Genomic DNA, 11,403 nt, shown 5'->3' with positions numbered 1-11,403 from the left:
ACCACTGATCCCAATTTCCAACGTAATGATTAAGATGTTGTATCTTAGTTTTTCTTTGCAAATTTTAATTGATGATTAAATGTGTGTTTGATAATGAATATAATGTGAGCTTTTGTGTTTTTAGTACAATTTGATGCTAAAATATTAGCTTTTACAATGCCTATTCCAGAAAGCCTATGAAGTCATTCAGGCGTAATGAACGGTAACCAATGTCTGGTTGGCTGGTGTTGTGACGACACGACTGTGGTACTCTGTGATGATTAAGACTATGAGCTAATCAAAACGATAATGGAGAAAATGAAAAAGATGAGAATATTATAATGAAGAAAATGATGATGATGAAGATGATGATGATGATGATGATTATGATGACAATGACAACAACCCCCGGTTTGCCACTAAGTTTTAACATTTTCAATGCAAATCAAAGTTATGTGCTACTCACTTATCTATTCTGGGACTGTTGTGCCCCCCTCCCCCCCACTCACCCTCCCTGTTTGAAAAAAACTGGATCCGCCCCTGATAATAGTGACAGTGATGAGGCATATTAATGTTTGGAAAGTGCAAAAAAATTCACAAAATTATGTGTAAGAGAATGAGCAAAATTTGTTATGCCTACTGGAACACATTGTTATTCTTGTGGCCATCCCTCCTTACCTACACAAATTTAGAATTCACTCCCATTAGTATACAGACAACCTTAATAAAAGTACCGATAAGCTAATATGCGACTGTATTACATCAAGTAATCAAAACCTAAATAATTTCACCTCATTTGTCCCTTTAAAGTACTGTATTATACTGTACAAATTTAGAAGTACAGTTCACCACTCACTGAGAACATGTATATAACAAGGCTTGTGCTGCCAATCATAAATGAAGATCTCAGCATGTTTACATTTTTAACAACCATAAAAGGATGAATATTGATGCAACATTTTTACGTCAGCTGCTGAGGGAGCCACTTTAAATAGATAACTCCTCCGCAGCGGCCGACTTATCTCTAGCAATGCGGCTTAGCGGAGAGATCACGCTCTTTGTTCTAATGGAGTACTTCATCTTTAATTGGATTAATACATCAGGCTCTAGGGCGCTTTGTGGCATTGAGATCAATACACACACCTTTACATCAATTGCCCCCGCTACGTAACTCATCAAATTTCATACTCATTCTTCTTTATTATTTCCTACTTCCCATATCAATTTTCTTTTAATACTATAGACAAGCATGCTAATTAATAATAATCAGTATAGAATCCATTCTATTTTCTAGACAATTCTAGATTTCAATCAAGTTTATTATTAAATCATTTCCTGCTGCTACATCTGCATAATTATTTTTCATTTAATATCAAATGCTTTTTTATTTACACCATAATCTGTATTGGCGAAAAAAAAACGTGCACGGATCATCATATTTCTGATTCATCTGAATAATTATTTTTTATTTAATATCAAATGTTTTTTTTTCACACCATAATCTGTATTGGCACAAAACATGCATGGAAAGATACTTAACACATTTGCTGCCATGGAAGAGCAAACTCAGGGACGAGCATAAGTAATGCTTATACAACTGCTGCAAGTATGGAGTACTCATAGAGATATAATAAGAATACTAGAGCGCTAACTGCAATGTATTCGATGTTCGATATACGCAGAGCTCTGTGTGTGTACCATCCAAGATGGCTGCCATAGATTCAGCCAATCAAATTTCACCTAAGCACTATCATTTTCAATGGCGCCCTCAATTTACACAGAAAGCTCGGTACAGCTAGTTACCCGTATGTTTGAAACTCGAGCGTTGCGGTGTATAGGTGTAATGTACACGATTTTAATTTTTTTAAATTTTTGAATAAGATGCTCTACTTGGCCTCTTTTTGGCTACGATAGTTTAATGATTTGTTATTATTAATACTAATTATCATTAATGAAATAACATTCAGTTAGAGGGCTTATTTATGGTAATAATATGTATAGTAAGCCTGAAGGTGGTGCTTTCTTTCGGCGGCCATCTTGGATGGTACACATACACAACTCTGCATTTCTTCGCCATCTTGTCAGCACTCTAGTTGTTTAATAGCTCTATGGGAGTACTACAGTGTTATGTCACGATACCATGTGATACTACTCCATTGCTATCATTGCAAAATGCGTTCAACCGGACGCCATTTTCTCCACTGACAAACCATTGATCCCAATTTCTAACGCAATTATTAAGATGTTGTATCTTAGTTTTTCTTTGTAAATTTTAATTGATGATTAAATGTGTGTTCGATAACTAATATAATGCGAGCTTTTGTGTTTTTAGTACATTTTGATGGTAAAATATTAGATTTTAAGATGCCTATTCCTGAAAGCCTATGCAGACATTCAAGCATAATGAACAGTAACCAGCGTCTGGTTGGCAACAGAGGGCGCTACCTGGCGTTGTGACGACATGACTGTGGTACTCTATATATAATAGCACTGTACTGCTTCACTGTGAAGCACTTTATCTACATTTGTCTCTCTCCACCCAGGAGTATAAATGGGTACGTGGTACGATGATGTGGCATTCGATGTATTAGTCTGTATCGGCATTGAATGGCACTCACGACTAGAAATACTCCCCAGGGAGCGGAGGAGGTTGCGCTTCATGCTGGTTTGACTTAATGGATCCAATGTCCAAGGGTATGTAATAGCAACAACACCAGGGCCTTGCATCCCTTGGCAAGATGCGCAGTATATATCCCTATATTATTATTATTATTATTAATTATTACTGTATTTAGGAGCTACAACTACAAGCCTTGTGTAACATGGCAGATCACCGTGATTATCGAGTTGAGCCGATGATATTGGTGTTAAGTGGCTGTGTAAACGGTGTTACTGGATCAGTAACCGCAATGATCTAAAGAGTTACCTCCACATAGCAGCGGTGTTAACACAGATCATCGGCATGATTCTTAAGCAGATTAGCTGTTCTTTGACCTGTGCAATTCATCACAGAATTCTCTGGTGATAAACAGCGTGAATACAATTTATTATTTGCAGAATAGTAGTTAAAAATTATGTTTTTATCAATTACATACATTTTTAAAACCTTTTTGATGAAGGGTTTCAAAACAAGCAGCAATGCGCACATTTTTTTCCAGTTCAGATCTAATCCCATGACTTCCTGGTACAGCCAATGTAGGCGCTCGACTGGAGATCATCTGTGTTACTTATCTTCTAGCAAACGGCCACGTAAACATGCTAAATTATGTCATACTGCATGGTAGCAAACATGTTAAGCCATGGAGGAATCCTCCATGGTTAAGCTGATGCGTAAATTGAGAAATCACCATCACAATATTGATCTGGCATAATAATGGTAAAGAAATACAATAGCATAGATACCTACGTAACCATGGCAACAATCTGACTATACAATTAATAATAGGTTCAATCAAATTGGAATTCAGCAATAGTCCAAACAAAAAATCCTCAATACTCTTGGAATATTATTTATTTGTATAGTTGAGAAAGCAAATTACTGTAGGTGTTTTCCGTCCAACCATTTTGAAGTACAGTATCAGCAAAAGAGCACAAAACTATATATTGTTTCAAAATTGAAGAAATAATTTCATTTGTTATAATAATGACCATTACATTTTGTTTTTAATACTTTAAAAATTAATTTTATGTTGCATAATAAGTTAAGGCATGTTGTAGCAAAATGGCTAAGTTGTTGAAATTCAAGTTGGTATTTTCCGATAGTTAAGTATGTAATCTATAACATTAGGGAGTCATTCATTGAATTTAGAGATTTCAAGTCCTATGTACTGGGATATGAATGTAAAAAGTCAAGGTAAACATGATTTTGAGTAATCACCTTCCTTAGATAGTTCATGTACCTTGTTTAATGAAATTACTGGTAACTACCAAAATAATGTTAAATAAATGGTTTGTTGACCATTTCAAAAACTAAGACTTTAGGAAATGACTGACTGATTGGATATTAAAATTGTTGATTTACGGCAAAAACAATTTTTTATTTTCTGGCTATTTTTGAAGTCACTTAGCCATTTCTGCCACACATGCCTCGATTATGCAGGATAGGCTGCTTTCACTAATTATCTATCTGGTTGAACTTAAGTAACTTATAGAATTGTCAAGTAAAAATTTTAATTTTTGTTAGAATAATTTTATTTTTCTTCTAATAGTTTATCATCATTCCAAATGAATTTGTTAAAAGAAGTATAACTTTCTATTATGTACTTAATTTAATTTCGGTTTCACTGTAAAAGCTGCTACGATCGACTATGAAATGACAAGTAGCAACATTTATAGAAAATAATATTAAATATGGTATTAATTGTACTATACAAATCCATGCTTATCGCCAACTTAATTCTTAATTTGATTTCTTTCAATCTAATTATTCTTAATGCGAAGATTAGAGAAACTTGATTGGTTGGTTTTTATACCATACTGACCACTAATGAAAGGGTCAATAAAGGTCAATAGTACAATGAATCATATCACACCCACATTTTACTGGTCAAATGTCCAGCAAGACCATATGTACACTACGCCAAGTAATCTGAATAATCCGGCCGAGCATCTGGCTTAAAAATTAATTAATAACTGAATATGAAATAGTATGGAATAAATACAGCAAGGATAAATAAAAATGGCTGTTCCTCTGAAGGCCTTTATATATTGTAAAAATTATATAGTACTACAAAAAAAATTGTTCTTCATTGAACAATGTTATATTTTATACAAATGATTTCTTCATTCATAAACCACACAAGGATTTTATTCCATCCTAACTGAATATGAAATAGTATGGAATAAATACAGCAAGGATAAATAAAAATGACTGTTCCTCTAAAGGCCTTTCTATATTGTAAAAATTATATAGTACTACAAAAAAAATTGTTCTTCATTGAACAATGTTATATTTTATACAAATGATTTCTTCATTCATAAACCACACAAGGATTTTATTCCATCCTTAAACTGCCATAGTTTGTCCACCTGAGGTGGCGTTTGCTAAAGAAACAGAGGCCAAGATAGGGACCCCTAGAGAAAGCTCAAGCCAGGCTATGTTTTTGTTTTGAAACCAGGACTTTTTTGGGAATATAAATTGTGAATAAGTTCATATTTTGGATCCTTTTTTCAGCAGTGTATTTATAATTATTTTTCTTTCTGTATTATTATCGTTGGTCTGTATAATTTTGTATTTTATGTGGAAGTAAATGAAAAATTTGCCTGCCTACAGTGTTTTTTTTTTTTTTTTATTCATAATCACATGGGCCCAGGACTTAACCAAATGAATGTATAATAATGTATGTAATAAATATTTAAACAAGACATACATTATACACTATGTTAAACTATATCAAAGTCTTAGGAAGTGGAGTTGATCTGGACTGCAAGAAAAATATCCTATCATTTGACAGGATTTGAACCAAGGACCCTGAGATTGGAAGGAAAAGCGCATCTTAACCACTTACAGTAACTACAGCTCAAGTTGTATTCATACGTGATATGTTGTGTCATGACACAACATATCAAATTAGAATGCTATTCTGAGCTCATTTGTCTTTCCTAGAATTTCTAATTCTGTATTCCGTGGTATTTCGGTTTTTCTCTAAATCACATTATTGCTGATAACCATCCTTAATTTATAATAACCATTAAGAACATGGCCAGAGATGATTGAAATAAATTTTGATAAGTATTTTGTTTAAACTAATTGAACACTGATTATTTTTTCAGCAAACTTTGTGAAAATTTGTAAATAATTCATGATGGGAAGAAATTTAATCTGTAATTTGATGTTTGCCTCAATTATCTGTCACGCCTACAGAATTTCTTCAATCATAGAATTACTTCGCATGTATTATTTTTGTAATAGCGGTAAGAGAAGTTGCAGTTTTGGCTTGGTTTTTGCTTTAAAATGTTGTACAAGACCATGTTATCGCATGGTACCACCATTATCTGCCATAAATATATGAGGAGTCATTCATATGCTTTAATAAAAATGAAAAAAGTAAAGATATCAAATTACAATAATCATTTTATTATAAAATCGTTTTGGAAAGGGGGAGGAGAGGGGGCGAACATAGAAAATGTTTGGTATAATCATTAGCCCTTGTGCTTAAAGTTGTAAAAGAAAAAAAAACAAAAAAAAAACCCTTGATATTAATTCCCACATCCAGGGGATAAAAGGAGGAGGGGAGGGGGTGGGCTAGTTAATCCTACCACTTCCAAACCATCCCCAGCTCAAGCCCCTAGACTCCATCAACACAACCTGCTTAGACTGCCAACTTTCCACCTCACCTACCATTCTTCAATTCTTGATCTACAACTAATTACCAAGGCATAACAAATTCGGCTTAGCATTCAGCGACTCAACACAAGAGTGGCTTCCAAATGTCAATGTAGGCCTTCTAATTTAAGTCAACCATGCCACATTATCATACTGTATATGACACTGTAGGACTATTTATTTTTTTTATAGTAGTTCCAAGTAATAACCTTCATCTGTTTACCTCAGGCACTGCATACATCACCACAATTGCATTGCCTTGAATTGCAAAAGTTACAAGTTCAAACATATATCAAAATCCTTGGAAAATGAACTGGTAGCAATTAGGCCAAATAAAAAAAAATGACTTGTTTAGCGTCACATCTCAACAAGATTTTAGGTGGAGAGGGACGTTTTTTGTTTGTTTTTTGTTTAATCCATCCACTGTATCAGTTATCTATGAATCCATGTTGGATATACTACAGTACTTTAGCAGTGCCAAGGGATTGCATAGGCTACAAACTGAATCATTCAGACTTTAAAGCATGATCCTGTATTTGTACTTTTTAACATCATAGATGAAATAAATTTAAAAAAAAAGAAATTATTCCAAAAATTAAACTTTATATTTCATTCAGAAAACAAAAAAGTGTTATAATCATTTTCAATAGGTCTACAATAAATACTACAATACACCTGGTCGGTCAAATCACTGATTTAATTCACTTGAAATAAGTCTATTCTTACTAAATGATTAGCATTTCCTGATTATTAATTTTTTTTTTTTTGGAAGAAAAATAAATTCCCACCTCTAAATTTGGTTATTTTTGTTTGAAAATTCAGGTGGGAGTGGTGACGCTAAACACATATATTTTTCTATTTGGCCATACTAGTACAATATGTGAGCGCTGGTGCATGTACAGATAAGTAAAGTAGTATAAACCTATCTTAACATTGTAGAATTTACTATAGTGTAGAAGAAAATTCTTTAATGAAGCATAGATGTACAGTATAGTGTTAAAGAAAAATATTTTATCCCAATAAAAAAAAAACTGTTGTCTAATGGACTGAATATATTATGATTTTGTTTTTTCGAAAATCAAATTTATAATTCATATTTCACTATTCTGCTATAATTATTTATAGGGTGACATAATCTAGATTAAAGTGCAAAGAAAACTTTCCTTCAAATCTGCCGTTTAGAATTTAGAAAGTCTGGAATAAAATTTAAAAAGCGAATACGGAACAGCGATGCCAATTAAAAATTGTTCACTTAGAAATAACGCTCATTTATTGCGATAGGTGTACCATTAACCAGTCAAAATATTCATCACATTTGACACGACAGTGACGTTGATTTTTACGGCAGTCAGAATTAATACCGAGATTAACGTCAGTAATGTGTTATAAATTACAAACATATGCACATTTACTTTAACAACAATGCACACGGAACAATTATGCGAGTATACACGCACTGTCATTACATTGCCGAAAATGCAATCTAATTTATGCCAAATTCAGCATCTATTTTCAATGTGTATTACTTACCGAATGATAAACATCAGTTATAAAAAAAATTAATTGCGCTCTATACCATTGTGTTTTTTTTTTAAATATTTTATGAATACAAAATTTGAAAAAAAAAATGTGAGTACGTGAAGCAATTAGTTTCGAGCATGTGAATAGCAGGTTACTAATCTCCTTATTTTACATGTGGTTCAACAAGCCTCAATCACACGTGAAGTATTACGCTACCAATTTCCAGTGATATGGGGAAATCTTATTTACAAGTTTACGCACCATAGAAAATATATAAAATATTATTAAAATGTATAATAATAATAATACAATATTATTCAATAAAGATTAAATTACTAAAATTATATTCTACCATATAAAAAGTATATACTGTAGTTTAAAAATATAACATAATAAAGTTTAAAAGTTAATAGTTTAAATTTATATGTAAAATTCATCATAATGACAATACCATTTATCAGAATCACTTTGGTATAATCATAATCCTAATCAACCACTCATATTATATTTCTGTTTTTGTACCTGGTGGTACATACTGTAAGGCTGAAAAACTAAACTACACTTCTGATATCTTGCCGCCATTCTTAAAGCCGGACACTCACTGCATCGTACGACCGTCGCACAATGAATCCACATTTGCTTCAGACGAGCGATAGATGACGCAACGCCATCTGCTGATTGTCAGTGGTAATCTGAACGGATCCTCATTAAAAGGATGATCCTCATTAAAAAGATGATCCATTGGGTCCGCGTCTTCGTGTGCAATCTCTGTCGTGTTGCCACCGTCACGTCGCCGTCGCAAGCAGTGAGTAAAGGCCTTTGAAACTAAGTGTTCTGTCTCTCTTAAAATATTTGGATTATTACACCAAGTCTTACCTTAAGTTGATACTTTCGAGACAAAAATAAAAGTTTCCCTAATAGAAATGTCCCCTGAATAGGTGGGTTGGTTATACTGTACAGTAGATATACTTTAATTTGTTTTTTTTCGTGCCCGAAAAAGTTTCTCCTTAATAGGGGTGTCCGAAATGAGGGGTTCTAGTGTTAAATAGAATAAGGAGACTAGGAGTTTATGTCTTCCCCATTCATTCAAAGCATTTTTGCCTTAATAGTAATAATATTCAATATTAAACTAGAACTAAAAACAATATAAAAGATTTTTTATACAGTATTTCAAAACTTAATGTTCATTTATTTTTTTAATAATACTTGAAAAATTATGTTTGTGAATTGCTGATTTTTTTGTTTTTGTATTGTTTTTATATTAATTTATATTTGCCAGAATGAATAAATTAAAATACAATAAATAAGTAAAATTTAAATCACTTGTTCACACCATACTCCATTACTCTGTGTTCTTACATCAATGCAGTTGTAGGCAAACATGTTCTAACCAGATCCCTTCGAGGGATGATTGAATTATCAGCTAACAACAACATGTGCAGTAATGTGTTTCATGATATAAGGACAATTACGATAAATACACAAATTGATGCAAAAAATAGATGATGCCATGTGGGCAGATGAGGCAATGCATCTTGGTCTATTTTGTAACATACTTTCCATGCCACGAATGTTTAACATACTTTTGGGTTATTGATAGACAGATAGATAGATAGAAATCTTTCTTTATTCTGGATACTAATAGTCAGTATTGTTATACTGTTCTTCCCTGAGGTCCAGGGTGTGATCTTAAATTACATTAAATTGTAAAACAAAATTAAAAGAAAAATGAAAAAAAAATGTATAAAAATTACATAAGCACAAGAAACAAGAAAAGAAAAACAAATGGATAAATTAAATGAGATTGTTATAAGGGTTGTAAGGAAAGGGAATGAATATTGCTATGAATGTCTGAGGACAGATTATTCCATAATTTAACTGAGCGATATTTAAAAGCTTTTTTTTTTCCAAAATCATTTAGCCATTGTGGTAGACTAAAGTGTTTTTTCAATTTACTTCTTGTATTTATGCTATGGTAGGCATAAATTAATTTGTAAAAATTTGTTTAAAATTCAGGAACAGTGCCCGATAAGCGTTTAACTGTCATTAAGAATATTATGTTCCCATTGATGCATACAGAAGAGAGAATTGTAATGCGCATTATCAAATTATTGATTGATTTTAATTATAATAATCATATTCATATAAAATGAATATCAATATGATTTGGGCGATGCAAGAAAGAGTTTATCACTTGAACGTTTTTAGGAAAAAAAGGAGAAAGCCCATTATTTAGGGATCAGCTGCACTTTCATCGGATCTGAACTAAAGAGTGGGTTTCTGAAGTGCTAGACGCCAGTGGCCCATTCTTTTATACTGAATGGGTTTACAGATCGGTTCGGTAGGCTTTCCGACATGAATACAGTACTCATATACTGTGTGAGTTCCCTTTAAGCTGATAAAGCAGAACCTGATCTACATACACTAGGGCAAATTAAACAAAAAACATTTCCTGCAAAAAAAAAAACGCAACATCTGTAACTTATGATTGGTCTGTATTTACCAAACTTATGCCCAGTTCAGACTAGGTGGATAAACACGGCTCAACTCACCGGGTTTATCAACCTGCCAGTCTGAACTAGGTGACTTATCTCAAGCTGGGCAGTGTTCCTATACAGTAGTAACTAGGCCTGGCGTCCCACCGTGTTTAACTTTTCTTTTCTGTGGTTATTTTTTATCTGCTTGTTAATGTATACGTACGTACAACGATGAAGCCTAATAAACTCTTATTTGCAAAAATTACAACCCCTTGACAATTATATTATGATGAACTGTAGACCTTTGATAGCCCAGGCTATTTTTGACCAGAAATTCTCATTATCTTCCATTTTAATCGCCTGCATGATCGCTTTAGCTTGAGTTGCGCATGCTCAATTGTTGCATAAAAAAGTTTGATTTTTCCCATTTCTATTTCATACCCTCTTCGCAGACGCCATTTGCTTCTTAGACGTCTTTTAGGTATCTGCACATGCTTGACATTGCTCACTGGCTGTCTAGCATTTCCAAGCGCATGCTCACTGTGTTTTTAGATATTTCATGGACGTTCTTTGGTATCTTCGCATGCGCATTGCTTAGTTCGGAATCCCCATACCTTCGTACAGAAGTAAAAGCTACCGCTACCTACAGTTTCTTAATGACTGTTTCCCCTTGATCGTAGCAGCCTAAAAGGTGCAGCGCGAAAAAATGAAATTAACAATTTTAAACTGTTGCTATTTATACTGTAGTACATGTCATTACATAGAAAATGACCATTATACAGGTTTGGTATACATTTTTATACACATGGTGTAGGTATAGGCAGTGCAGCCAGTTCAAAACACTGGGGCATGAGACTAATTCTGGCCCCATTCAATAGGCCTTTAAAAATCATATTAAAATAAAAATAAATGTTTCCTACTTGATTTTTAATAGAAAAAAATTACTACAGTCAATGAGCTTCTTAATAAAGGTTTTAGATTAGATAAATATTGATTAAATTGTGTATTCTTTTATTTATTCAATTGATTAACAAAAACTGATAATGTAAATTATTATCTAATGTTTTTAAAATTCCAGTTTGTTTATGCTTGTGTTTACAC

General features: G+C 32.9%; 1 protein-coding gene across 1 annotated transcript in view; it reads right to left on the bottom strand.

Annotated features, from left to right (window-relative positions):
- Positions 1–11,403, bottom strand: part of LOC117116036 (deubiquitinase DESI2-like) — a gene marked incomplete at its 5' end in the record, with an annotated part of 29,990 nt that overhangs the window by 5,943 nt on the left and 12,644 nt on the right.

The sequence above is a fragment of the Anneissia japonica genome, unplaced genomic scaffold (genome assembly GCF_011630105.1).
Source record: "Anneissia japonica isolate Jap-2015-1 unplaced genomic scaffold, ASM1163010v1 scaffold287743_len2803612_cov181, whole genome shotgun sequence".
Lineage (NCBI taxonomy): Eukaryota > Metazoa > Echinodermata > Crinoidea > Comatulida > Comatulidae > Anneissia > Anneissia japonica.
Note: the sequence above shows the minus strand (reverse complement) of the source record. Positions and strands in the feature narration are given on the sequence as shown.